We start from the raw sequence: 6,816 nt of genomic DNA, 5'->3' as shown, positions 1-6,816 counted from the left end.
TTATTACATATCACCGGCAACAAGTACAATTTCTTTAAAACAATAAAAATCAATTCATAAGCAAACATTCGGCAACTGATTGACAAGACCTTAAACAAGGTACCTGTCTTAATTTCCAAACATGGGTTGTGAAAACCAATGCTTTATCAAGTACACGGTGTTGAAAAATATCTTATATTTTACACACATATTTTTTGTTTTAAAAATGGTTGATAGCGCATTCAATAAATCTCATTAGCAATAGGATGAAAGACAAAAGCATGCACTATTTGGTAAACCTAAGAATAGACAAAACGAGCCGTGGTACATCAGATACGTTTGGTGTATTCACCCCTCACTGAAATAAAAAACACAGTGTCACTATCATAAATTGGTTAATTTGATCTCAAACGAAGAAACAATGAAAAATTATGCGTATTTTTTTTCAAATTCGATGGTTTCCCGGACATCGCCATTTCATTAAGTCTCAATGTGTTCAATTTTCCGGTTGTTGAGTATATAGCCGAGCCAAAGATCAATGATAAAGGTTTTTTAAAGGGATTGTTGTCAACTTTATAAATCAATTACAGATGCTGCAGGTCCGTTTCCTTATAGTTAACGTGCATGCCATTTTAGATCATTATTCAATTTATCGTTTTATTTGAAATATTTCATGATCTTTATCGTACCAATAATGAATCTTCGGTTAAGAAAACAATTTAAGACCCTCATATATGGCATAATACAGAAAACACAAGAATACCATGACAACATGTTTATACTACATCCATCAACGTCCAATCACCCAGCCCTATTTTGAGAGTGATGATGGATATCAGATGGTAAATCCCAGGTTTACATATTGACAGCTACCTCAACACTTGCAGCTTCCACTATGACGTCAACAGACTCGTCCTCGACAGCAAATATTACCACAATGACATCAACAGTCACGTCTTCAACAGCACGCACCATCACGATGACGTCAACAGCAGATTCATCAACGCCACCTACCTCCACGTTGTCTTCAACGGCTTCGTTTTCGACAGCACACTCTCTCCATATGACGTCACCACCAATGTCATACGTAACACGCGCCACATCCAAGGCGACACTGCGTACTTCAGAATTGTCATCGACAACCAAACCATCCCAAACAACGCCCAGACCTACACGACCGAGTAAGTGGATTTATTTAATAAAAAAATAAAAATACAGATATATTTGGAAATATTGTATCCGTATTTGCATAAGTACATTTGTTCATTGTCCACAGCTGCCTGTTATCTTTGTGATGGACCTCCGTTCATATGCGAGACTAGGTACAAAGCCAATCAGTGTCACACTGTCGACCAGCAGTTCTGTATAACAACTAACCGAAACAACGATGACGGCACTCGCTCCGTATTCAGGAGGTTAGTTGTGTTGATATCGGTAAGCTGGTTAGGTGTTGATAAGTGCCCTGGTGTTGATTAGTTGTTTGGTGTCGGTTAATTGTTTTGGTGTTAGCGTCATTTTGATGTCATTTCTACTTTTGTCTGTCCGTGGCAATGTGAGTTGCTTTTCATGCCCCCGCCATAATATGGTGATGGTAGGGGTGGGGCATATAGTATTTCCCATCACCACCGTCCCGTCCATAATGAATTGAGTACCTAACAACTTAATTATTCCTAGCTGTTGGTCAAACTTTGTTCAAAGGTCAATTATGACTATACTTTGGACATCGTTATGTTTCGGGGACCCAAGGTTAAGGTCATCCTTGCTATATATAGAAATTCACCAACTGTTTAAATCTAAGAAACTTTATGTTTCTAATAGAAGTTCGTAAAACTTTATGCAATGAATGTATGCAATGAAAGTATCATTATACTATAGACATTGCTGTGTTTCAGGGGTCGAAGGTCAAGGTCAAGGTCAATGGTGCTTGATATACAAAAAATATTCAGTTAACACACTTAGCTACTTCATTCGTTCATGAATTTTGGTCAAAGTTGATACATAGATCATGTATGGGTATACTATATACATTATTGTGTTTCAGTGGTCCAAGGTCAAGGACTTGGCGCCAGGGACATTTACAGATATGAATAGATGCTCTAATATTTTGAGTTAAAGCATGATTTGATACTGGTATTTACAGATCATATGTATTGTGATCTGTTTATACCGGTATCAGATCATGATTAGTGTCATTAATACCTATGTATCTTTTATTCACAGTTGTGCCACAGAAACAGAATGTCGTGAAGCGAACAGATCCAATAGTGACAGCCGATGTGGAAACTACGACCCAGGAAAACTGTATCTAGACAACTTTCAGTGTTCCTGGTGTTGTAATACAGCACTATGTAACAATGGTACCGTCCCATACAACCTGTACTCTCCATAAACTTCGACATCATCATATATACGTCTGCTCGTCTTCAACATGGTCTTACAACTCCTACATGTGTGGGACATTGTACCTGTCCTCATTAAACATCGCCTAACAGCTTCTACACTAGGACGAACCTTATACCCGTCCTCAACCTTGTCTTACAACTTCTACACTCAGGAGCACCTGTTTTTGTCCTAAGCATTGTCTTACAGCTACTACACTCAGGAAGGAAGCGCTGATCTTGTCCTAAATATCGTCTTGCAGCTTATACACTATGAGAACCTTGTACCTATCACCGTACATCTTCTTTACTCGGGAAGACTTGATCTTGTCTAATACAGGGAAGATCCTGATACTGTTCTTAACATCGTCCCTGCTGATACACTAAGACAACCTTGTATCCGTCATCGACCTTGTCTGACAGTTTCTATACTCAGGGAGGAAAAGCTTATCTTATCCTTAACGTTGTCTTGCAGATTCTATACTCAGGACATCTGTTCTTGCTCTTATCGATGTCTTACAGCATCTACAAGCAGAGATATACAGCTTCTACAACCAGGGACACATGTGTGTGCCCTTATACTCAGATCGTATCTTTTTAATCACAAATTCAATTGCATATTTAAAGCTCTTGAACACTTAAACAGTTCGAACAATTAAAATACGAAACTATCATATAAATAAACACACAACAAATTCATTTTATTTCCCTGATACCCTGGTAGACATCAGCCACCAAGTCTGCTTGCGGGTCACACTAAAATAAACAGTTAAACATAGAATCATTATATAAACACCATTCATAGATTTGAGAAAAATATATCTTTGTATCAAATAATATCAGTAATAAAACATTGATTTCAATGTGCGATTTGTTTTTATTCCGTTGGGTCTTTCATATACACTTGAAAACTAAACGTCAAAGTTTAGTTAACTTCGACATGGAAATTTATATTACCTCAGCTTCTGTCCTGTATGATGATATCTGGCAATATGACCGATTTCTCTTTTCATCTTATTGAAAGATGTCAAGAAAAATTGTCCTGAAAGCGTATTCCGTGATGCTGATATCACCTCTTCCTTAGTGTTCATTATTACAGAACCGATAGGTTTTTGTCACTTCTTCGACCAGCATTTGTTCCAGTTGAATCCCCAAGTACCTTTCCCTTACGTCATAGCATACTTATCGTTACTGTGAAATTGTTGTGTTGTCTTACCTAGCCTCCCAGATGTGTATCACATGCTCCGGAACTGCCTGTAATGGTAACAACCTCGCTCCATCCCAATGTCTGCAAGGCGAAGACTTCTGTGTCAGTTCTTTCGTAGATGGTGCTGATGGCTCTAGGAATCAAACCAGAAGGTAGGTCAACTGAATACCGAATAAAAAGAAAATATGAACCTGTCAACAGAATCTAAATTCAAACTTTCGATATGATATAATGAACAAAGGAACGATTTACTTGAAGGTCTTAATATTAATAGAATAAGGCAAAGTGTTCTGGGAGAGAAAATGTCTTCTGATTCATCGACGACATCCGCCTTGTGGATCTCAGTCAATCCAAGTAAGAAATGTCACGTTCAGATATTAGAGCAAGGTAACAACAACAGAACCACCAGGCATATATTTCCTGATGAGGTCATTGTGATGGCCATGACAATTCAACATGAACCATTTTTACTGTCATCTGTCGGCACCTTGCAGGTAAATATTGATACTGGGAACGTGCCGTCAACTATGGAATCAAATGCGACATGGGACCACCATAGGTTGAAGAAGCAGGCATGTTGGTATCTAGAAAGGGAAAATTTACAATAGGGAAATTAAATTCTTTGTAGAAAAGTCTGTGATGTCTTTGAATTCCAGTATTCTTATGGATACATATATATACACGTACCTGTCCAATCAATTGCAAATGAGTTGCAATTATCCGTTATAGGAGTACAATATAAGCAATTTACCGAAAATCATTCATGCGGAAATATGTTTACAGAAAAATATACATAAATAGTCAGTTTACCAAAGCTACTCAGGTAGGCTACAAGGATACCCATGTACAGGTGTTGATAATAGAGAGTGATGGATGTTGGTGTTTATATTTCAAGTTGTGTGACAGAAGCAGAATGCTACAGAAGATGGATACAAAACACGCTTAACTCGCCAGAGTGTATGAGTGTGCTTCTATCCGGAAGTGGACCGAGCGGACAGAATCTGAGCTGTGACTTCTGTTGTACCCGTAGTGGTTGTAACAGCGTCCAGTTTCCACCAGCAGATACACTATATAACAACATCTGATGGCGTGATCGACAGCTTAATAACACATTAAGATGGCAATCCTGATGAATGAGAATGTGAATAAAATGTTTTAAATGATTATCTTGTGAATTCATTTATGTCACATCCAAAGTTAACGAAATAATATTGGCATGTTGTCACGTGCGTACGATGACTTAACAACCTGAGAAAGTGATATATCCCAAGGCCGAAGGCAGGGGGGGAGAATCATTTCCGAGTGTCGTTGAGTAATTGTATCCGCCAGAAAACATGTTGATAACTGTTTTATTATGTGACAATTCCCCAATATTTCCTTATTACAAAATGATCATTTCTTGTCACTAGATAGAATGGACAGAGAAAAAAAGGTGTTATAAACAGAAAAAAAGAGAGAAAAAAGGTTGAAAATCACAACAAAATAGATAGAATCAGCATCAATCTAAAATTAACAAGTAATATTATATTTTATCGAATACTAAAAAATGTAAATATGTCAATGTGGAAAGTCCCGTGTTACTATATCTGGGTACAAACTAGTGATGTGGGATTGCTTTATCAACCTCAGGAGCTGATTGTGGGTTGATAAAATGTTTTAATAACGTGAGAACATTTATAATCAGGGAAAGGAAATTCAGCAATTTTATATTGATTCCACCCTGATTGTAAAATCATAATAACAATTCCACCCAGATAATGAAACAACCATACATCCATTCCACCCTGATAACGTAACAACATAACATCCATTCCACCCTGATAACGTAACAACATAACATCCATTCCACCCTGATAACGTAACAACATAACATCCATTCCACCCTGATAATATAACAACATAACATCCATTCCACCCTGATAATGTAACAACATAACATCCATTCCACCCTGATAACGTAACAACATAACATCCATTCCACCCTGATAATGTAACAACATAACATCCATTCCACCCTGATAATGTAACAACATAACATCCATTCCACCCTGATAATATAACAACATAATATCCATTCCACCCTGATAATGTAACAACATAACATCCATTCCACCCTGATAATGTAACAACCTAATATCCATTCCATCCTGATAATATAACAACCTAACATCTATTCAACCCTTATAATATAACAACCTAACAACAATTCCACCCTGATAATGTAACAACCTAACATCCATTCCACCCTGATAACAACATTTGATAACAACAAGACTTTACTTTATTATCTCTTCATCCATTCCATCCTGATAAATAAAAAACATCCATTCCACCCTCGATGGGTTTAACAACTAACATCCATTCCACCCTGAAATGTAACAACTCAACATGTTGTTATGAACATATACAACATAACATCTTCCACTGATGTAACAACATAAATCCATAACACCCTGATAATAACAACAGATATATGTTACATCACAGACAGAACGGAATATAACAGTAATCACAGATATATGTTACATCACAGATATATGTTACATCAGAGATAATGTAACAATATAACAGTAATCACCCTGATATATGTTACAATCCATTCCACCCTGATAATGTAACAAATATATCCACAGTAATCACAGATACATCACAGACAGAACAAATATGACAGTTATCAATAGATATATCATAACATCACATTCAGACCCTGAATATAACAACATAATATCCATAGATAATATAACAACATAATATCATCACAGATAATGTAACAATATATCATTAATCACAGATATATAACAACCTACATCACAGACAGAATATAACGGAATATAGCAGTAATGTAACAACATAACATCCACAGACAGTAACAATATATCCATTATCCTGATATATCATAACATCACAGACATAATATAACAACCTAATTCCATAGCAGTAATCCATTCCACCCTGATAATGTAACAACGTAACACCCATTCCACCCTGATAATGAAACAACCTAACAACAATTCCACCCTGATAATGTAACAACCTAACATCCATTCCACCCTGATAATATAACAACCTAACATCAATTCCACCCTGATAATGTAACAACCTAACATCAATTCCATCCTGATAATATTAATCAAGCATCCATTCCACTCTGATAATTTAACAAATTAGCGTCCATTCCACCCTGATCGTTTGATAACCAAGACTTTACTTTATTATCTCTTCTTCTCTTCTTTGCTATTAAATAAAAAAGAC

The sequence above is a fragment of the Ylistrum balloti genome, unplaced genomic scaffold, assembly GCF_031769215.1.
Source record: "Ylistrum balloti isolate Yb309-2 unplaced genomic scaffold, AGI_CSIRO_Ybal_v1 Utg369874, whole genome shotgun sequence".
NCBI classification, from domain to species: Eukaryota; Metazoa; Mollusca; class Bivalvia; order Pectinida; family Pectinidae; genus Ylistrum; species Ylistrum balloti.
Note: the sequence above shows the minus strand (reverse complement) of the source record.